This window comes from Dermacentor silvarum, chromosome 1 (genome assembly GCF_013339745.2).
Source record: "Dermacentor silvarum isolate Dsil-2018 chromosome 1, BIME_Dsil_1.4, whole genome shotgun sequence".
NCBI classification, from domain to species: domain Eukaryota; kingdom Metazoa; phylum Arthropoda; class Arachnida; order Ixodida; family Ixodidae; genus Dermacentor; species Dermacentor silvarum.
This window is the reverse complement of record NC_051154.1, coordinates 361,417,394-361,440,107: the sequence shown is the minus strand read 5'-3', so window position 1 is coordinate 361,440,107 and position 22,714 is coordinate 361,417,394. Positions and strand designations below refer to the sequence as shown.

Sequence of the window (22,714 nt, the reverse complement as noted above, 5' to 3'; positions counted from 1 at the left end):
CGGAAGCGCAGTAACCCCGAATTATATCTTTGTTACGAACCAGACTAGATATAGGTGGAGGCTGCGATGGCAAGGTGAAGAGGGTCCGGTTCTTGAGCCAGCGTCGGCAGACGTAGCATATATAACGGAGATAGCACCGACGTGCTCTCCCATCAAGCAAGCCATTTCCGGAATTGCTATTTCGGTTTAGCGCTGCGAGACGGCAGACTGGTATCACCCGACTGCCTCCTTAATGCCGGTAGCATAAGCCTACGCCCAAATGAGGTTGGGGCGTAGGCTTGTACTAGCTTCATTCTATACCTCCTATTCAGCTTTATTATAACGACCACTACTCCCTCATTAATGCTACAGAATTCATAAATGTTGCCCGCTATGTCTTTGTAGATTATACATCCTACCCCGAATTCTCCTTTCTCTGGAAGACCTCCGTAACAGAGGACGCGGCGTTAGTCAGCACTGAATAAGCCTCACCAGTTCTTCTAACCTCACTAAGGCCAATAATATCCCAGGCAATTCCTGACAATTCTTCAAAAAGCCCTGCTAAGCTAGGCTAACTTGAAAGGCTACACGTGTAGAACGTTGCCAGGCTCAGTTTCCAATGGTGGCCTGTCCGGACCCAGAGATTCTTAGCACCCTCTGTCGCGTCGCAGGACTGACCGCCCCCTTGATCAGCTGCTCCGCAGCTGCTAGGGACTGAGGGTCATGGGTTAAATGTAGGAGGCATGAGGGAGGTAGTGGCCGAATACCCCACCAGGGAGGCCAATATCCTGTACTGGCGAGGGAGTGACTTTGTTGAAGCTTAGTGGGCCTTCCTAATTTGGTTGCACGTGGAATAGTATAGCCCCACTAGCTATCGGCGATTGTTTGCCGGTGTCAGGCGCCACTCCATGCGTGAAAATGTCTTGGATTGGAGGAGGATTCGAGCTTACGACCTTCAGATTAGAAGCCGGGTGTTCTACCTGTCCTCCACGCCACCACCTCTTCTAATACGCTTCTAATAACGCTTCTAATAACAAACTGCGAATCGCGTATTCAAATTGTGAGACTTTTATGTAGTTGGGCGGGCAATACCTTTTTTTTTGTTTAGTGACACGCTGAATGAAGAGTTGCGAACATGCATCTCAACGTCTCTGTAGTAGCCAATTTGCAATAGTGCTACCTACTTTTCACGGCTTAGTGAGTCTCTTATCTCAATCATAACATTGGTGCTTAGCTTGCTTATATAACATGGCTTTTATAACCTAAATGCACATCTTCATAAAGTGAATCATAGAACAAGGAATTTCTTGGGCGTAGATAAACCAACTTGCAGTGGTGCGTGCAAATAAGTGGGCGTGTGCACATAAAAAAAATCAAATAAAAATGTTTAGCGAAGAGGTCTCACAACATTGAAAATCCTCACAAAGTTCCCACTTGCCTGCCCTCATCAACACTAGCGCTTAGCTACCAGCCCAGAACACTAACTTTCGCAGTCAGTCGAGGAAAGTGCTCATGCCTGTTGCACAGTGCACCACACGAGCCACAAATGACCACACGAGCCACTAATGAGGGCTGTGCCAGTGTTTAAACCCGGAGATGCCAGTTCCCCACTTGGCCGATATCCTTGACTAGTACACTATGGAAAACGCTCAAGCATATTTATTCTCGTGAACTTTCTAGAAAAATCATTATTTACTCCTTTTCTTCACGGATTTCACAAGGGTTTTCTTGTGACACAACTTATGCGCTTTACAAATAATAATTCTGCTCCTTTTGATAGACGGCTCGCCAGTGACTGCGTCTTTCTGGATTTCCACGAAACATTCCAATTAGATTTCCATTACCTACTCTGTTTCAAGCCTCCCAAACTTATCCTGGATACACACAATGGTGCTTTCACCGAAAATTTTCTTACCAACCGATTACAGTTTGTCGAGGTAAATGATTCCGATTGTCCATTAAGTACCATTATTTCTGGAGTTCCAAAGGGCTCTCTTTTCTGTCCCTTGTTCATCATTCACATCAATGAAATGGAAGTCGCAACTTATAGAGACGGAGCTTGCATTACCACAAAGAATGATGCAATGTACCATTAGCACACGAAAGTTGACCTTTTAGTAACCTAGTGTATTATTGACTGGGAAAAGCACGGTGGTTAGACCAAAGCGTACCTGAGCTTTTTGGCGAACCCGGTCCGGCTGTGTCGTCTTGGGGAGGGCCCCGACGCCTTTCTGCAGGGAACATCGCTTCAGAACCTGGGCAGATAAGCGTTCCTGGCGCAGCGCTACCCGGCACACTACACGATCGAGCGGCAGGCGGCCCTTGGCCAGCGGTGAGTAACCCTGCAGTAGCCAGTAGCACCTCAGCGTAAACCGCTCACGCCCGAACGCCCGCTGCCTGCCTGGAAGAGAATTCCCTGGCTCGCGCAGAAGCGCATTAGCTCGTAAGTTGAATGGTGTGGATGGAGCTCGAGCTGGTTCACCTGCGACACCAGGCTGGACACGTCTACAAGATGCTAGATGGCGTCTAGCTCGTAGTTGCTCACGCCCACGGCGCCACAGAGACCCTCATCCCTAAAGCAGCTCTAACTGGCGCCACGTGTCGTCTAGCGTGCGTTGCCAGTCCACGCAAGCAGTTGGGCACTCAGGCCAATGCATCAGGTACAGGTCCAGGTAGTCGACCGTGAGCCGCTGCAACGATCCCCGGAAGGCATTCAATGGCCCGTCACCCCTAGTACCCTGGTAGTCACGTGGCCACAGTTTCGTGGCGAGAAAAATCTCCTCGCATGGCACGCCGATTTCCGCAATGGCCTCACCCAGATACTCTTGGTAGCCGCAGCGCTTGGGCGCGTCCACATGCCGGTATCCACAGTCGCGGAAAGCATATACCACCGTTGAGTGGTGGTTCCCGCCACTGTGCGAGATACCCAAGCCAAGGATGAAATAGCCCTCATCAAAAGAACCATCGCATAATCAGTCAATTAACCGACGTGAGAGAGAATCATCCGGACGTGTGCTACTGCAACTGCACAGAACGCAATAGGCCTCACAAAAACAACCGTCATCTAACTAGTCAAAGTGAACACACGTGTAAGAGAAGCGCCCGGACGGCTGCAACTGCCACTGCAAAGAATGTAATAGCCCTCATCAAAAGAACCATCGTATAACCAGCTAAAGAACCGACATGTGAGAGAAGCGTCCGGACAAGGGCCACTGCAATTGCACAGAACGTAATAGACCTCAATAAAACAACTATCATCTAACCAGTCAAAGTGCACACAGGTGTAAGAGAAGCGCCCGCACGGGTGCCACTGCCACTGCACAGGATGTAACAATCCTCCTCAAAACAACGATCGCATAACGAGTCAGGGAACCGACGTGAGGGAGAAGCGTCCGGACGAGTGTCACTGCAACTGCACAGAACGTAATAGGCCTCATTAAAACAATCCTCATCTAACCAGTCAAAGTGAACAGACGTTAAGAGAAGCACCCGGACGGGAGCCACTCCCAGTGCACAGAATTTATAAGCCCTCATCAAAACAACTATCGCATAACCAGTCAAAAAAACCGACGTCAGAGAGAAGCGTCCGGACGAGTGCCACTGCAACTGCACAGAACGCAAGAGGCCTCATTAAAACAACCCTAATCTAACCAGTCAAATGAAGAGACGTGTAAGAGAAGCGCCTGGACGGGTGCCACTACCACTGCACAGAATTTAATCATCACCAGCTATATTTATGTCCACGAAGGCCGCTCCCTGTGATCAGTAATTACTTCTGTCTTGCACCAGCTGATTCCAACTTGCGCCTGCAAATTTCCTAATTCATCACCCCACCTAGTGTTCTGCCGTCCCCGACTGCGTTTTTCTTCACTTGTCTTTTTGTAACTAATTGTCCAGCGGTTATACATCCTACACATTACATGGCCTGCCCAGTGCATTTCTCTCGCCTAATGTCAAATGAATATCGGCTATCCCCGTTTGCTCTCTCATCCACACTACACTCTTCCTGTCTCTTAAATTTAGGAATAACATTTTTCGTTCCATCACTCGTTGTGCGGTCCTTAACTTGTTCTCGAGCTTCTTTGTTAACCTCCAAGTTTCTGCTCCATATTTTAGCCCCGGCAGAATCAATGATTGTAGACTTTTCTTTTCTATGAAAGTGGTAAGCCGCCAGTCAGGATTTGGCAGTGCTTGCCGTATGCACTCCAACCCAAATTTATTCTCCTGTAAATTTCATTCTCCTCATCAGAGTCACCTGTGAGTAATTGACCTAGATAAACGTACTACTTTACACACTGTAGAGGCTGACTCACGATCCTGAATTCTTGTTTCCGTCCAGGTGACTGACCATTATGTTCCCCACTCTCACAATTTTTTTGTTAAGGTCCTCAATTATTTGCTGTAATTCGTCCCCATTGTTGCTGAATTGGACAATGTCATCTGCAAACCGAAGCTTGGTGAGATATTCGCCGTTCATCTTCACTCCTAAGCCTTCCCACTTCAAGAGCTTGAATACTTCTTCTAAGCATGCAATGAATAGCATTGGAAAGATTGTGTCTCCTTGCCTGACCCCTTTCTTATAAATATCATTTTACTTTTCTTGTGGAGAACCAAGGTTGCTGTGCAATCCTTGTCAATATTTGCCAAGGTATTCACGTATGCCTCCTGTACTCCTAGATTACGCAAAGCCTCTATGATTGCTGGTATCTCCGCTGAATCAAATGCTCTTTCATTATCTATGAAAGTCATATAAAGATCTTTATTGTTCTCCGCAGATTCCTACATTGCCTGATTCATTACATGGACATGATTCATCATAGAATATCCATTCATGAAGCCAGTCTGTTGTCGTGGTTGGCTGATGTGTTGCCCTGTTTTTCTTGGAAATTATCTTGGTGAATATTTTATACAATACTGAAAGCAAGCTGATGGGTTTATATTTCATCAATTCTTTAACGTCTCCATTTTTATCTATTAGTATAATCTTGGCGTTCTTCCAGTTTTCTGGTACACTTGGAGTCGTGAGAAATTGCGTATAAAGGGCCGCAAGCTTTTCAAGCATGATATCTCCTCCATCTTTAATTAAATCGACTGTTAATGTATCTTCTCCAGCAGCTTTTTTCTCTGGTCATGTCTTTCAATGCCCTTTCTGACTTCATCGCTAGTTATAGAAAGACCCTCTGTATCCTGTTCATCTATTCATCGAATGAAAGTGGCTTGGCTGCTCTGGGAACTGTACAGGTCAGGATAGAATTCTTCCGCTGCTTTTACTATGTCATCGAAATTGCTGATGGTATTACCCTGCTTATCTTTCAGTGCACACATTTTGCCTTGTCCTATGCCAAGTTTTATTCTCACTGATTTCATGCTGTGTCCATATTTTACTGCTTCCTCAATCTTTTCCACGTTATAATTTCGATATCCCTTACTTTCTTATTGTTGTTCAGTTTTGACAGTTCAGCGAATACAATCTGTTCTCTTGAGTTTGAGACTTTCAGGTTTTTCCATTTCTTTATTAGGTCCTTTGTTACTTAGGAGAGCTTACCTACTGGTTGCCTTGGAGCTTTACCTCCAACTTCAATTGCTGCTTCTGAGATCAGCCTAGTTACGGTTTCATTTATTACCTCTATGTTGCCTTCATCGTCCTGTTCTAAAGCTTCGTATTTGTTTGCGAGCACCGGCCTGAATTGGTCTGCTTTTACCCTTACTGCGTCTAGGTTGGCCTGTTTCTTCTTGACTAATTTTATTCTTTCTCTCTTCAAATTGAGAGAAATCCTAGACCTCACTTACTTATGGTGACTGCACTTTACCCTACCTAACACTTCTAAATCCTGCTCTATGCTGAGATCGGCAGAGAGTATGAAATCTATTTCATTCCTTGATTCACCATTAGGGCTTTTTCAGGTCCACTGCCTGTTGCGGCGCTTCCTGAAGAAGGTATTCATTCTTAACATCCTATTCCTTTCCGCGAATTCTGCCAACGTCTGTCCCCTAGTTTTCCTTGAAACGATGCCGTAGTTGCCAATTGCTTGCTCACCAACCTGCTTTTTCCCCACTTTTGCATTGAAGTCGCCCATGACTACAGTATAACGAGTTTGCACTTTGCTCATTGCTAATTCACCATCTTCATAAAACTGTTCTATTTCTTTATCGTCTTCACTGGAGGTTGGGGCTTAGGCTCGTACTACCTTGGATCTAAACCTCCTATTCAGCTTTATTACGACGACTACTACCATCTCTATAATGCTGTAGAATTCATCAATGTCGCCCGCTATGCCCTAATGGACAAGAAATCCTACGCCGAATTCTCTCTTATCTGGAAGACTTATTTAGCAGTGTACGTGGCAGTTAATTAGCACTAGATAAGCCTCGCCAGTTCTTCTAACCTCACTAAGGCCAATAATATCCCAGGCAATACCTGGTAATTGTTCAAATAGCCCTGCTAAGCTAGCCTCACCCGACAGGGTGCGCGTGTTGAACGTTGCCAGGTTCTGTTTTTAGTTGCGGCCCGTCCGGACCCAGAGATTCTTGGCACTCTCAGCCGCGTGGCAGGTCAGACCGCCGCCTAGGTCAGGTTCTCCGCAGCCGCTGCGGCTTTGGTGCGGCCAGTCAGAGGGGTCATATTCTTCACAGAGCTCCGCCTCTAATGTTGAACCCTCGCATGCATGGACGAGACAATCTGAAACAGGTGGTTCACACTCCCTCCACGAAAGTCGGCGACTTGGTGACGGTCATATTGACAGGGTCGGGAGATCGACCTTCGCGCTGGTCCCCCTTTCACGAATGGTGGCGGTTGTGGTCGCTTCGTGAGCTTCTTTGTCATTGCGTCCCAGCCGGTGTCGCACCGCGTCGCCAGGTAGGCGACCGCTGATGAAGGGGGTGGCATCGTGGGAAACACCCAAGCGATGCGCACTGCCTATTTGGGATGCAACACGGGGCGGAAGCGGTGGAGCGACTAGCGCGTTGGCTGTGTCTATCGTGGCCGCCAGAATGGTGCCTATCGTGTATATTGATTTGCCAGTTTTTTATTCGGTGGGCATGATTTGAATGCTTTAAGCAGTTTTTTTTCGCTTGCGGGGGGAGGAAGGTAGCGACGAGGTTGCGCGCAACCCGGCCACTTCGATAGCTGCAGCGAAATACCCGAACTTATCCGACCTCTCTTGTAAAGAGGTGTCCCGCAGCCAACCCCGTATACGAGAATCTCGCTGTGAACTGACGATTAGAGATGGCCAGCGGCCCGCAGGGGCGTCTGCGTAAGCAGGCGTTTGGTGTGTTGCGACACCACGGACCCGAGCACACGAGGTTTAGACCCTCCCGCGTGTAGCCGTGCGCGGCTTAGCCGTGTCTGGGGAAAGGGGGATCCTGGGGGTTGAGCCGATGCCGGGTGTTCGGACCTTTACGGCCCCTCGGCGGAGGCAACACACCTCTTTGGCCTCTGCTTCACATAGACGGCGCCTCCAGACTGACCCACCTGGAGGAAATCGGCAGTCGCCTTTTCCTGTCCTCCTCTCCAATCTTCGTCTTTATCTCTCACCTTTTCAGCTTTCCTGTCCTCTTTTCACTTCTTCTTACTTCCGAATTTCCAGGCGGCAAGGGTTAACCGTGTGTAACATATCCACTCTTGGGTATATACATTAGGTTATAGTGGCTGTGTACTGCTGGCGCTGGCAGGCCATGTATATGCAGAATCTTGCCGCGTCCCCTTGTTGGGCTCCGTGGTGGGCGGCTGGCACAGCTGCCGAAATTTATATATTTTATGGCTTTAAGCTCCTTCCCAAAACTCCCTGATCGCCCTCTTTTGAAGAGAGGGCGCACCGATGAATCTTTCACCTTTTTTGCCAAGAGCAAGGAAATCTTTCCACGGTTCCATGTGATCCATACTGAAATTCCCCAAAAGACTGTAAGAACGCTATCACCCTTTATTGTCGCAAAGTGCCTCACCGACACTCTGGGCCCCGGATACAAAATCACAAAAATGGCCAATGGCGACCTTCTCCTTGAAATTCGTGACAAAGTACAATATGAGAAGCTGACAAATCTCGTTTCATTTGGATGACATTCAAATTTCGGTAACTCCACATCGTTCCCTCAACAGCACACGAGGTGTAGTTTCGGAACAAGACCTCTTAGAATTGACTGAGACAGAGCTCCTAGAGGGCTGGAAGGAACAACATGTCACGAATGTGCAGCGAATTAAGATCCGACGCGACGACAAAGAAATTCCTACGAAACACCTCATTCTCCCTTTCTGCACCAGCACACTCCCCGAACAGATCGAAACAGGCTACATGAAAATCAATGTCAGACCATACATACCAAACCCACGACGCTGTTTTAAGTGCCAAAGATTCGGTCACGGCTCTCAGAGCTGTCGAGGCCGTACTACCTGTGCAAAGTGCGCGTCGCATGGCCACCCCGCGGACGACTGCAACGACCCACTCCACTGTGCAAACTGCGACGGTGAGCACCCTGCTTATTCTCGCTCCTGTCCTTCATGGAAGAAGGAAAAAGAAATAATCACTCTAAAAGTAAAAGAAAACATTTCGTTCAAAGAAGCGCGCAAACGCCTCTCTATTGTACAGGGACCGACATTCTCCGAAGTGGCACGGCAGGGGGCAGTGCCACAACGGTTCTCGGCGACCGTCAGGGCCACGCAGAGTGGACCGGCGGTAGTGCCACCCGCCCCCACAGGGGGATCAGCTAGTGCTGTTCCACCACCCAGCAAGAACAGCCAGCAGCCCTCCGGGCCTGCGGAATCTAGGACTTCTAGGGCCTCTGCTCGTGCAGAGAAGCCCGAATCCCCCGCGAGCGTACGCCGCGAGCGGGCATCCAGCGCCTCGGCGGAGGCAATGGATACATCACCAACTGTATCGGCGTCTCAGACGCCGAAGGACCGGCGCAGCTCTCAGGAGCGTGCCAAGAAAGACAAACCCCGCATCACGGGGCCCGGAAAGGGCCCTGTGGGCTAACATAACTTTCCTGTCTTAAACACACAGCACAAAATCATTATGGATACACAAATACTACAATGGAATGTGAGAGGACTTCTTCATAACCTCGACGATATTAGAGAACTCCTACATAAACATAATCCAAAGTTGCTGTGTGTTCAAGAGACACATCTGAAACCCACAAATACAAACTTTCTTCGTCACTACACCATCTACCGTAAAGACCGTGATGTGGCGAACGCCTCGTCTGGCGGTGTAGCAATAGTTGCCAACAAGTCTGTAGCTTGTCAATATGTCGCCCTTCAGACGCCCCTTGAGGCAGTGTCAGTTCGGGCACTTCTTTTTAGTAAGTTGGTAACCGTATGCTCCATTTATATACCCCCGAATCATCTTCTCGATAAAAAAGACTTCCATAACCTCATTGATCAGCTTCACGAACCCTACATACTCGTGGGAGATTTTAACGCTCATAACACGATGTGGGGAGACTCACGATGCGATGCGAGAGGTAGATTCATAGAAAACTTCCTCGTGAACTCCGGTGCATGCCTCTTCAATAAAAAGGAGCCAACCTATTATAACCTTCATCACAATTCATACTCATCAATAGACTTGGCGATTGGTTCTGCTTCCCTTTTTTCCCACTTAGAATGGAGTGTAATTAAAAACCCATTCGGAAGTGATCACTTTCCAGTCACACTAAACTCAGTTACCCAACATAACTCCCCTCCGCATGTCCCTAGGTGGAGACTAGCATCCGCCGATTGGAAACTTTTTAAAGAATCGACATTTATATCACGCGATTTTATCAATGAATTTAGCATAGACGACGCAGTAGCGTATTTTACCGCTTTTATTATTGACGCAGCAGAGAAATGCATTCCACAAACAAGTGGCAGCTCGTTCAAAAGACTAGTGCCTTGGTGGAATGAAGACTGCAAGCAGGCACGCAAAAAACAAAATAAAGCATGGGGCATGCTCCGTCGATCGCCAACAGCTGAAAACCTCATAGAGTTTAAACACATTAAATCACAGGGAAGGCGAACGCGACGACAAGCCAAGAGGGTAAGCTGGGAAAGGTTCCTTTCAGGCATTAATTCCTATACCCAAGAGGCAAAAGTATGGAACGGGATACGAAGTCTTAAGGGGCAACAAAGCCATTCATTACCCCTGGTAAATGACGAAGGGAACAGCCTAGAAGACCAAGCTGATGCGCTTGGGGAATACTTCGAACGGGTGTCTAGCTCTGTGCATTATTCCCCATCATTCATCAGTTACAAAGAAATAGAAGAACATAAGGCACTTGACCGCAGATGCAAACAAAACGAACCATACAACAGTCCCTTCGACATCGCAGAACTGAAAGCTGCTTTGAACGCATGCAAAAGCTCCGCGCCGGGAGCTGACAGGATCATGTACGACATGCTCAAGTACTTACACACTGACACACAAATTACGCTCCTCGCACTTTTCAACACAATTTGGGCCGCCGGATACCTTCCAGCTAGGTGGAAGGAAGCTATCGGTGTCCCAATTTTGAAGCAGAAGAAAGACCCATCCTTGGTATCAAGTTACCGCCCAATAGCACTGACCAGCTGCCTATGTAAGCTGTTCGAAAAGAAGATCAATCGCCGTCTGTTGCACTTTCTTGAATCCAAAAAGTTGCTCGACCCACATCAGTGTGGTTTCAGGGAAGGGCGGTCGACAACAGACCACCTCGTACGCGTCGAGGCTAACATTCGTGACGCATTTGCGCACCAACAGTACTTTTTGTCGGTGTTCCTCGACATGGAAAAAGCATACGACACCACTTGGCGCTACGGAATTCTGCGGGATCTGTCAGGAATGGGTATCCGTGGGAACATGTTAAACGTCATTGAAAGTTACCTAACAAATCGGACATTCCGTGTTCGAATTGGTAATGCTTTGTCCAGGTCATTTATCCAGGAAACCGGGGTACCGCAGGGTGGTGTAATCAGTTGTACCCTTTTTATTATAAAAATGAACGCCTTGCGATCATCTATTCCGCAAAGTATTTTTTATTCTGCATATGTCGATGACGTGCAAATCGGATTTAAATCGTGTAACCTCGCCGTCTGCGAACGACATGTTCAGCTTTGCCTAAACAAAGTGTCCAAATGGGCTAACGCAAATGGATTTAAGTTAAATCCCCAGAAAAGCTCCTGTGTGCTCTTTACAAGAAAGAGGGGCCTCGTGCCTGAGCCCACTATCGAACTCCTTGGCCAACGCCTACCTCTAAACGCAGAGCACAAGTTTTTAGGTGTGATACTGGACACTAAACTATCCTTCCTTCCCCACATTAGGTACCTCAAAGTTAAATGCCTAAACACAATGAACATTCTCAAAATACTGTCACACACAACATGGGGCAGCGACAGAAAGTGCTTGTTGAACCTGTACAAGAGCCTAGTACGTTCACGCTTAGATTATGGTGCCAGTGGTGTATCACTCTGCTGCGCCAACCGCATTAAGAATGCTGGATCCGATTCATCATTTAGGCATCCGATTGGCCACGGGCGCCTTCAGGACAAGTCCCGTACAAAGTCTCTACGTGGAATCGAACGAATGGTCTCTTAATTTACAGAGGTCATACTCTAGTTTCACTTATTTTCTGAAAGTGCATTCGAACCCTGAACACCTATGTTACACGACCATAAACAATACCACATCTGCCACACTGTTTCGCAATCGACTTACAGCAAGAGAGCCCTTTTCGCTGCGTGTCAGAAAGCTAAGTAGTGAAATGGGCGTCCCATTGCTTGAACATCGCCTAATGCCACCAGCAAAGCTGCTACCTCCGTGGCAGTGGCGGGTGGTAGAATGTGACACATCTTTTATCGAGGTTACAAAACATGCTCCACAGACACACATTCACATGCACTTTTTAGAACTTCAGTCAAAGTACTGTTGCCCTGAATTTTACACGGATGCGGCAAAGTCACATGCCGGCGTATCTTACGCAGCTTTGGGTCCTTCCTTCTCTGAGTCCGGCATTCTGCACCCTCAGACAAGTATTTTTACAGCAGAAACCTATGCAGTACTGACTGCAGTAAAACACATCAAGGAATCCGAACTACAAAAGACAATAATATTCACAGACTCCTTAAGTGTTGTAAAAGCTTTACTGTCTTTAAAAAAGCACAAGAATCCTGTTTTTATTGAGCTTTATTCACTATTGTGCACTATTTATTCATCCAATAAACATGTGATAGTATGCTGGGTTCCTGGGCATAGGGAAATAGAAGGTAATATGCTTTCCGACAAAATGGCTACATCAATTGCATCGGATGCTGTTAATTCTACCATGACTGTCTCAGCTGGAGATCTTAAAGCTTTTGTACGCAAGAAGCTAAAAAACCATTGGCAACCTTTGTGGGAAGCTGAAACTAATAATAAGCTCTTCGTAATAAAACCACAGTTAGGCATGTGTACATCCACAACGAAAACGCGGCACATCGATGTCCTGTTCTGTCGACTCAGAATAGGGCACACGTATGGTACCCACAATTATCTGCTGACTGGTGATGAGCCTCCAACCTGTGGCAAATGTGGCGAGAGGCTCACCGTCCTTCATGTTTTGCTTGAATGCCAGGAAGCAGAACTTCTACGTAGAAAGTATTTTTCTTCAGCTTACAGAGAGCATATTCCTCGCCATCCGGCAATGTTCCTTGGACCAGAGCCGTTTTTTCGATAGCAAATCAGTTTTAAACTTTTTAAATGATTTTGCTCTATTGAAAGTGATAGGCACGAGACATTCGTAGCGCATCCTTTTTCAAGAGGCTGCTGCTGCGATAGGACCGCTTTGTAACGCCCATGCTTCCATGCCCTTGCGTTTCAAGGGCCTTGGAAATGCAGTAGTGCTACAAACGACATATTGTAGTTCATTTTATCCCCCCTTGTCAATGTATTTCTTGTTTTAAAGTACATTCATTGGTCATTTCCATAATTTTATTACATGTGTTTACGGACTTTACTGCCACTGTTTTTAGGCCCCTCTACAGCCATGTCACAACCAAATACATAATTAATAAACTTCATTGTTAACTCATTAACTGTGGCCTGGCGCTCTTTGGCCATACTTGGCCCTTGCGCCACAAAACACCAAATTCATCATCATCATCAGAGATGGCCAGCGTAAGCTGCTACATGAAGTACCTCGCCCGCGAGAGGCTGAAACGCGCAACGCCTATAGGCATGTCTTTAAGGACCTGAATCTAAGTAGATGCCAGGAAATCTTTATCAATGTGGCTTATTGGCCAACACGGCCACTAGTCAAGCATCGTTCATAAATGGCAGACCCTTGTATGCATACCAAAAAAAAGGGGGGGGATATGTCATTGTCCCACGTAACTTGTGCAAAAAATTTAACATATGCAACAAGTGCCGCTTAGTTGGACTGAACCATGGTCTTGGAGCAAGTCAGACATTTTTTGTATGTCGCCTATGTGCTCAATTAATTATTATTAAATAATCAGCTTCAATAAATATTACGCTCAGAGCGAAAGTGTCAGCGAGAAAATCTTAGACCATTCTAAAACAAAAAATTCCCGATCAACCTTTCCGTTGCTCCTTACGTGATACATAAAGTTTTTTATAAGTCTATAAAAGAAAGCCCGCGAAACACGAAAAAGGACCGCGCGACTAGTTGCGACTAGTTGGCTCAAAGTGCCGCGGGACTGGTTCTCGCCTTAGTGGCTGAGTGACGTCATACCAGTGACACACAGGCGTTGAAATTTGTCGCGAAATTTAGTACGCGGAAGTTTTTCTCTATTGCGCTTTTGGTTTATCCTTCTCCCAGTATTAATCATCGTTTTCTCGTCAAGTGAATAAACATACGGTTTTCCAGTACAATTTCTCTCCGTTTCAAAGAGCGCTACGGAGAGGAGACAAGCAATAGAAACAAGTGGAACAAGAGCGCCCTGTTTGTTGTAGTTTTTACTTCGCTTAAGCCCAGTCCGCAGCACACCTTTGCAAATTTGGCCCTGCAAAACCCAACGTATCATTTTTGATACGCGGAGTTCTATAACTGAAAATTCGGATTTAAGCCCTCTATAAATAAGTCCGTAGTAGCGTTTTTTTTTCACATGAGCGAGCGAGGTTTTTATTTGTGGGCCGCTGAGCAAACCAATTGATAATGAAATAATTACGACGTTATCCGAATTGCCTTACTCAAATTACATTCGTATCTTTTTTGTTGTACTGTTGTACTCATTCTGGGCAATACAGACGAACGAGTTCTTCTTTTTCTTTTTTTATGTGGAATGGTGTTCGGGCTTTGTGCGTTTCGGATGAATTACCAACTCTTCTGAGTTAACAATCTGACCGCCGCAATGGCTTGGTTGATATGGCCTTGCGCTGTAAAGCACGACGTCGCGGGATCGAATCCCGACCATGGCGGCCGCATCTCGATGATAAAAGAAGTAGAAAAAAACGCCACCCGTACTGTGCATTGACTGCAGGTGGTCAAAATTCATCCCCAGCACCCCAAGCACTACGGCCCGCTTCATAATCAAACCGTGTTTTCTTGCGCCCATAAAACCCCGAGAATTCAATACAGTTCAATTTATTCCGACCTACGGACGTGGCCAAAGGCACTTTCAGTTTCCACTGTAGCATCGAGAGGCCTGTTTGTGCTTTCGGCTGCATTTCTCGCCTCACCGCAACACGCAAATGCCGCGCTGCGAAGTCATCGGTACCCTGCTGCAGCGTGTGACGAAATTCGCGATCAAAGGCAACGCGTTCTGAGGGTTCAGGCATTCGCTTCCTGCGGACCAGAAACTTGCCGCTCTAATGGCCTTGCACTTTGCGCCGTGTAAGAAGAAAAAAGAGTAGTGCTGTTTTTGTTTTTTCTTCTTCTTCCCTACATGGCATCGAACAAGACGCAACGTTCTATTTCGTTCTTCGTAGAAACAGGGCAGGCAGCTACACAATGGCCCGCTCCACTTAGTACGTTTTCCAATCCGCCGTCCCCCATTTTCGTGTGCACTGATGATACATCGCTGCTAGGTGTTCAAACTTGCGCCCGATGAAGAAGTGTTACTCAATCGTCCCTTGTTTTCTTTGCAATTTTTTTATCCGTGCCTGCATCAAAATATTCATGACAATGCCACAGAAGACAAAAGAGAAGAATGTGCAACGGAGCTGTCAGGCACTATCAACAGGAAATGGGCTGCCAAATTCACTAAGGGTTTTCGTTCGTGAAGTGATGTTTGCCATTGGCAGGGTGCCGCGCAAAGCCGCTTGCGTTTTACTTCTTTTGCGTCCTTTTGTAGTCCCGGTGGTTTGGGTGCCCTGTATTCGGATGGACAAAGCCTTAAACTCCATGATGTGGTCCAGAGACTCCGCAGCACGGCACGTATCCAAAAAAGTTTGTAGATGTGAGCCTGCATGGCTGTGTCAGTTTTTACCGTTTAAGTGCGTTGGTGATGAGCAATAGGCGGAAAGTTCCTACTGTACCGAGTTTCCTGTCAGTCACCTGATGCAGGGAGAGTTTCTTCAACCTATACGATATTCATACCGACGAAACACTTGTTCAAGTGCATGTAGTGAGGTCAGGTTGGGAATGGGGCGAAGCAATGGTTGCACTGACTGCAAAACTATAGCTAGGAAGTCGGCGGCTTCGATAGACCAATGTCAAGAATGGCCGAGAACACCAAATACTGGCACGAATATTTAGAGCCTCTTTTACGTGAAGACTAATCAAGAACCACAGCCTAAAAGAGAATTCCCTTTGCATTGTCCCTCGGTAAAAACAGTACGGAGAGGGCAGTCGATCACTTACCAGGTTGAATGCAGTGTTTGTCCTCCGGCTCCTCTTCGTCTTTCATTCTATTCCGCCGCCTGTCTTCCTCAGCTTCGGCCGCCTTCGTAGCTTTCGTTGTAGCGTTCCTGCTGGGGCTTGCCTCTTCTCTCGGAGTTTTCGATTCCTTTCCTTCGGCGACGCCTTCCCCGCGTTTCTCGCTTCCCTGGATCGGCTTGTCTTTCTCCTTCAGTTCTCCTTTGGACTTTGAATCCGTGCTTCTTCTCCCGACATGGACTTGTCGCTCGTCTTTGGCACCGGCTTCGCACCGTCCGTTTCGTTCCCCGCCTTCGGATTCGACTCCTGGCCCGGCTTTTTGTCCGATCCATCTGGTAGTTTGTCGTCTGCTCTCGGCTCGTCTTGGCCCGCCTCCTCGCTTGGCTCGCCTTTCGACGTTTTGTTGTCTCTTCCTTCGCCACGGGGCTGCGACTTCGTCTGTTGTCCTTTGCCATTGCCTGTGCCTTCAGCTTCGTTTTTGTCCCTCGGCTTTCTTTTGCCGCCTTTGCCTCCGGCCGAAGGCTTGGTCTTCGGTTCGTCACCTTCTCTCGTTGGTGTTTTATCTCCGGCAAAGTTTTCGGCGTGCGAGGCTAGTTTAGAAACCGGGCTTACGTGTCTCCTGGGCGCGGGCTCGACTTCCGGTTCCTGAGAACGTGGGCCCGGTATGTCGTCTGCTTCCGCCGCTGCGCCGGTTCAGAGCCCACGATGGGCGGTCCCGTAGCCATTGGTCTCAGGCGTGACTGCATTGGAAAGAAAAAAGGTGTACAAAAGAAGCGAACATAAGAACGAGGTCCATGCGATGAAATAAATACGATATTTATCAGTGATAAAATCTATTCTATACACGAGGCTATACAATGCGTGCATGCTATACGACGCGTAAATTCCTCCCTCTCCCCGCCCCTTCTGCTCCTCCATTTATCGTGTACAATGAATTATGGTGAAACGGGTTACTGGTGTTAAGCTACACGACCGAAACCCCGTTTATTATCAATTTCTGCATTTCTTGCTCTCTTTCTCTCTCCTTTCACTTGACTCATTGATCGCCGCGTAGTTATTGCTCCCCCATTCGTTTCGTCACCTCTCGAGGTCTAACTCAAACTTTTCAGGCAACCTTTTCGCATTGTGGTTTTCAGCTCAACCATGAATTTTACCACTACGATAAGAGATAAGGGGAAAAAGGACGATGATCACGCAGAAGAAACTGTCGTATCCTACAAGACCGTGCTCGTGGGCTGACCGACCCCGTGTCTTCTGGATGCGAGTCGAGATATGCAGACGAAAAACGGACAGCGACAAACGATAATGAGTTATAAGAGAGGGTCTCTCCTGCTTTCTGAAAGAGAGCCAGACGTCTGCCGTCTGCTGCTACATCGATCGTCGTCTGGCCAGCAGCAGCCTGCTTAAGAAAAGGCGTATGTATATAAAGGAATATACCCACGCTATAGCACAGAAGGCGGTCTTGCGACGGGGTACAGAGAGGATGGGGGGAGCAAACCACTCTTGTTATATTTTATATTGTCGTGTTTCTTTTACCCGCACGTGTGCACACAAGATGCCTTTCCTTGAGAAAGCGAAATGGACCCTCGTCTGGCCGGAATAGAGAGTGGAGATGGCATCACCTCGACGGAGGCCACCTATGCCCTCGGTGATTGACGAAGAGCAGGGCGTTGCCCCCGCAGGGGCGTCTGCGTCAGCAGGCGTTTGGTGAGTTGCGCCACCACGTACCCGAGCACATGAGGGTCGGACCCTCCCACGCTTAACCTTGCGTGGCTTAGCCGTGTCCGGGGAAAAGGGGATCCTGGGGGTTGAGCCGATGCCGGGAGTTGGACCGTTATGACCCCCCGGCGGAGGCAACACACTTCTTTGGCCTCCGCTTCACGTAGACGGCACCCCCGGACTGACCCACCAGGGGGAAATCGGTAGTTGCCTTTTCCTGGCTCTCTCTCCAATCTTCGTCTTTCCCTATCACTTTTAAACTTTCCTGTCTTCTCATCTTTTCCATTCACTTCGACTTTTCCTAGCGGCAAGGGTTAACCCGGTGTGGCTGTCCTACCTTGGGTATACCATATTGGGTTATAGTAACGGCATACTGCTGGCGCTGTGCAGACTTGTTTACATGTTCTGCCACGTCCCCTTGTTGGGCTCCGTGGTGGGTGGCAGACGCCGTTGCAGAATAAACCACTTGTTTCCATGGGATCCTCAAACCCTTTTCCAACTGATCGTGCCTCGAAAAGGGTACGCACCGACGCAACCTCGCTATTCTGGCCCAAAAACAAAGAAACTTTTCCGAAATTTCACGTCCTTCACTGTGAGCAACCATCTACGAAAGCTAGAGCAATTTCCCCATTTCTTGTGGCCAAGTGCCTAAAAGAGACCATTGGAGCTGGGTATAAGGCAACAAAGATGGCAACCGGAGATTTGCTCCTCGAACTAAAAGACAAGGAACAATACAACAAACTCGCACACCTCGTAGCTTTTGGTAACATCCCTGTTTCTGTAAGCGCACATCGAACAATGAACACAGTAAAAGGTGTAGTATCAGACGAAGACCTAATGACATTGAATGAAGAAGAACTCCTGGATGGATGGAAGGACCAAGGGGTAATCCATGTGCAGCGTATCAAAATGAGACGGAATGACAACGAAATCCCAACAAAGCATTTAATACTGACTTTCAGTTCAACTACTTTACCCGAGACTCTTGAAACCGGCTACGTAAAACTTCATGTTCGACCATACATTCCGAACCCGCGACGTTGCTTCAAATGTCAAAGATTTGGTCACGCATCCCAGAGCTGCCGAGGGCAGGTTATGTGCGTAAAGTGCGGCACGACCGGTCACTCTTCTGACGATTGCAATAATGACGAGGTATATTGTGCTAACTGCGATGGCAGTCACCCTGCATACTCCAGAGCTTGTCCAGCCTGGAAGAAAGAAAAGGAAATAATTACAGTAAAAGTTAAGGAGAATATAACATTCCGTGAAGCTCGACAACGGATCTCATAATTATTCTCACTGAAAACATCCTTCGCCGAAGTGGTGCAATGGGGGACGGCACCACAAGGGCTTCTGGCGGCAGCGCGGACCACGCCTAGCGTGCCCAGGTCAACGCCATCTGCCCCTACGGTGGGAGCAGCCAACGCTGCCCTGCCATCTCTCAAAGTCTCCACACCAGTGGAATCTACAAGCTGCGGCAGCAGCCAGGGCACCGCAGAGGCCACAGGGTCCTTTCGACCTCTGGCCCGGTGGGGACAAAGACTTCGTCGCTCGAGATGAAGTCTACGCGACACACACATCGCTCTCTGGAGTGGGTGTCCAGTGCCTCGCAAGAGGCTATGGACACCAGTCCAAGCCAAACGGCGCAGGTAGCGTCGAAGGAGCGGCGAGGTTCTCTCGACTGCTCCAAAAAAGACAAAACACCAATTACAGGGCCTAACAAAGGCCCTGTAAAGTAAAGTCACTCTCCTCCCTTTTGATACACACAGCGCCTTTTATTTTCCTCCAACATGAACACAATAATGCAGTGGAATGTTAGATGACTAATCCACAACCTAGACGACATTCAAGAACTTATCAATAAATTTAATCCAAAGGTGCTGTGTGTTCAAGAAACGCACCTAAACTCCAGAAACACCAACTTCCTACGTCAGAATATTTTTTCCGAAGAGATCGCAAGGATTCTGCCGCATCATCTGGTGGTGTGGCCATCCTACTCGACAGAAGTGTAGCCTGTCAGCCACTTCCACTCAATACGGCATTTGGGGCGGTAGCCGTTCGTGCTGTACTTCTGGGTAAGCTCATAACCATTTGCTCACTCTACATACCCCCACACTATTCTTTACACAAGCATGAATTTCAGTCATTTATAGATGAATTACCAGAACCCTACCTCGTTCTTGGCGATTTCAATGCACACAGCAGCTTGTGGGGTGACACACGTATCGATGCGCGAGGACGCCTAATCGAACAATTCTTTTCTCCTCTGGTGCGTGTCTCCTGAATAAGAAGGAACCCACCTACTACAATCTCGCAAACAAAACTTTTGCTTCCATTGATCTCAGTGTAGTTTCCCCGTCTATATTTGCTGAACTTAAATGGGAAGTTATAAAAAGTCCTTACGGGAGTGACCACTTCCCGATACTGCTGAGATCACCACTACAAAACGACGCTCTACCACAGGCACTCCGCTGGAAGTTGGATATGGCAGATTGGGGAGAAATTCAAAAGTCTTACAAGTGGTATCTCGTGGCCTGACATATCTTTGCAGGAATTGATGCTGCGGTTGAGTATCTTGCATGTTTCATAATCAATGCCGCTACCGAATGTATACCAGAAATGAATGGTGCGACCTGCAAACGCCGTGTCCCGTGGTGGAACGAGGAATGTCGGAACGCTCGTAGGAAACAGAAAGCGTGGGGGTTGCTACGCGACTCCCCAACTGCGGAAAATCTTGTTAATTTTAAGAAAATTAAATGGGACGGCAGAAGAACGCGCCGACACGCCAGGAGAGAAAGTTGGACAAAGTTTTTATCAGGCATAAACTCATATACAGCCGAAGGCAGAGTCTGGAAGAAAGTTAATAAGATAAAAGGGCTACAAACCTATTCACTCCCGTTGGTAAACACACAAGGCCACAGTCTGGAAGACCAAGCTAACTGCCTGGGAGCACATTTTGAACATGTGGCCAGCTCATCTCATTATTCCCAAATATTTAAAAGGCACAAGGCTACAATAGAAAAACAGAAACTAGAAAGAAAAGGTACGGGAAACGACGCATACAACCAGCCATTCTGCATTGCTGAGCTGTATGCATCACTTAGTTGTTGCAATAAGTCTGCGCCAGGCCCTGACCGTATAGCTTATCAAATGCTGAAACACCTTCCTCATGAAACAAAGAAAACTCTCCTCTCCCAATACAATGCTATATGGACCTCCGGCAAGATCCCCTCTGCCTGGAAGAGGCCATTGTCGTTCCTATACTGAAGCAGGGCAAGGACCCATCGTCTGCTTCGAGTTACCACCCTATAGCACTAACAAGCTGCCTCTGCAAACTGTTCGAAAAAATGATTAACCGCCGACTAATACATTTTCTCGAATCAAACAAATTGCTTGACCCGTACCAATGCGGGTTTCGAGAAGGTCGATCCATTGCCGACCATTTGATACGTATTGAGACGCAAATTCGTGAAGCTTTAGTCCATAAACAGTTTTTTCTCTCTGTATTCCTTGATATAGAAGAAGCCTACGATACCACGTGGTGGTTTGGAATACTTAGAGACCTGTCGCACGTTTGTATACGTGGTAACATGTTTAATGTCATAGAAAGTTATTTATCTAATCGCAGTTTCCGTGTTCGTGTGGGAAATGCTGTATCAAGACCTTTTGTGCAGGAAACTGGAGTGCCACAGGGTGGGGTGCTCAGTTGCACTCTCTTTATCGTAAAAATGAGTTCTTTGCGTCTGTATATCCCAAGAAACATGTTTTATTCTGCGTACGTCGATGATGTACAGATAGGTTTCGCCTCGTGCAATCTCGCAGTCTGTGAGCGGCAGATTCAGCTTGCTCTGAACAAGGTGTCTAAGTGGGCAGACGAGACTGGATTTAGCCTTAACCCACAAAAGACCACCTGCGTCCTGTTCTCCAGAAAAAGGGGTCTGCACCCCGATCCTGACATTGAGTTGCAGGGACAACGCGTGCACGTAAAAACCGAACATAAATTTTTAGGTGTGATTCTAGATACGAAGCTTACGTTTGTGGCACACATACGGTATCTAAGAAACAAGTGTATGAAAACAATGAATATTCTAAAAGTGTTGTCACGCACCGCTTGGGGTAGTGACCCACAGTGTCTTTTAAATTTGTACGAGAGCCTCATACTCACAAGATTAGATTACGCTGCCATAGTGTACCATTCCGCTACGCCAAGCGCCCTAAGGATGCTGTATTCTGTACACCATCTAGGCATCCGCCTAGCCACTGGTGCCTTCAGGACAAGTCCTGTGGCAAGCCTGTATGTAGAGGCGGACATGTGGTCGCTTGATATGCAACGTTCATCCTTAAGCCTCACCTATTTCCTGAAAGTAAATTCAAACCCGGAACACCCGTCCTTCTCAACCGTAAATGATATGACCAGTTCCACACTCTTTAATAACCGGCCGACAGCAAGAGAACCCTTTTCACTACGTGTAAGAAAAATTAGTGAAGAAATGGACATCCCACTACTTGAAAATACTCTGATGGCCCCAGCAAAGCCAGTGCCACCGTTGCATTGGCAACTCATAAAGTGCGATACTTCGTTTGTAGAGGTCACAAAAGATGCTCCAGAGGCACAACCCCGGATGCATTTTCTAGAAATCCAGTTCAAGTACTCGTCCTGCACTCAGTTTTACACCGACGCTTCCAAGTCATATGCAGGGGTATCTTATGCACTAGTCGGCCCATCGTTCTCCGAGTCCGATGTACTGCACCCGGAAACAATCATTTTTACGGCTGAGGCCTACGCACTTTTATCGGCTGTGAAGAGTATAGGCAAATCAAAACTCAAAAGATCATTAATATTTGCAGACTCCCTAAGCGTCGTAAAAGCCGTCATGACTCTAGATAGACACAAAACCCTGTACTTTTTGAACTGTATTCTGCTCTGTGCAAGGCATACTTGTCTAACCAGCATATTATTATATGCTGGGTGCCTGGTCATAGAGGCATCGAGGGCAATGTTCTAGCTGATGAATTGGCCACATCAACTCAATCGCGAGCGCTTAACCCTACCGCTTCAATCCCTGCCAGAGATCTCAAGCCCTACTTGAGAAGGAAACTTCGAAGCCACTGGCAGCGCTTGTGGGATGCCGAAACGAACAATAAGCTACACTTAGTTAAGCCACAGATAGGTCCCTGGCATCCCGTTACGAAGTACGAAGAACTAATGTCCTATTCTCTCGTCTGGAGAATAGGAACATACATACGG

At 47.5% G+C, this 22,714-nt stretch overlaps 1 pseudogene; it reads right to left on the bottom strand.

The window, feature by feature from the left end:
• Positions 1-588: 588 nt before the first annotated feature.
• Positions 589-22,714, bottom strand: part of LOC125943530 (aldo-keto reductase family 1 member A1-like) — a 36,557-nt pseudogene continuing 14,431 nt past the window's right edge.